This window comes from Plasmopara halstedii, assembly GCF_900000015.1.
Source record: "Plasmopara halstedii genome assembly, contig: Scaffold_2956, whole genome shotgun sequence".
In the NCBI taxonomy this organism is placed as follows: domain Eukaryota; phylum Oomycota; class Peronosporomycetes; order Peronosporales; family Peronosporaceae; genus Plasmopara; species Plasmopara halstedii.
In genome coordinates, this window is record NW_020189861.1 from 619620 (window position 1) to 619847 (window position 228).

Consider the following 228-nt stretch of genomic DNA (forward strand, 5'->3'; position numbering starts at 1 on the left):
GCAATTAAGTTCGACGCTCCACGATGGAGGGAAGTGAGTTGTATGCTGAGGCACTGAAGGCGCGGTTGGGTGACATCGTCACTGTTGGCTTAGCGACGGGGACACGTGTCACGGTCCCGAAGGTCCCTGTGGATCTTGGAGTCAAGCTTCTTGGCTTTGATAGCGTTGAGCGCTGTCTAGTCTTAGACTTGGATGCAAGGTATGACCTCATCCTAGGAATGGCATGGT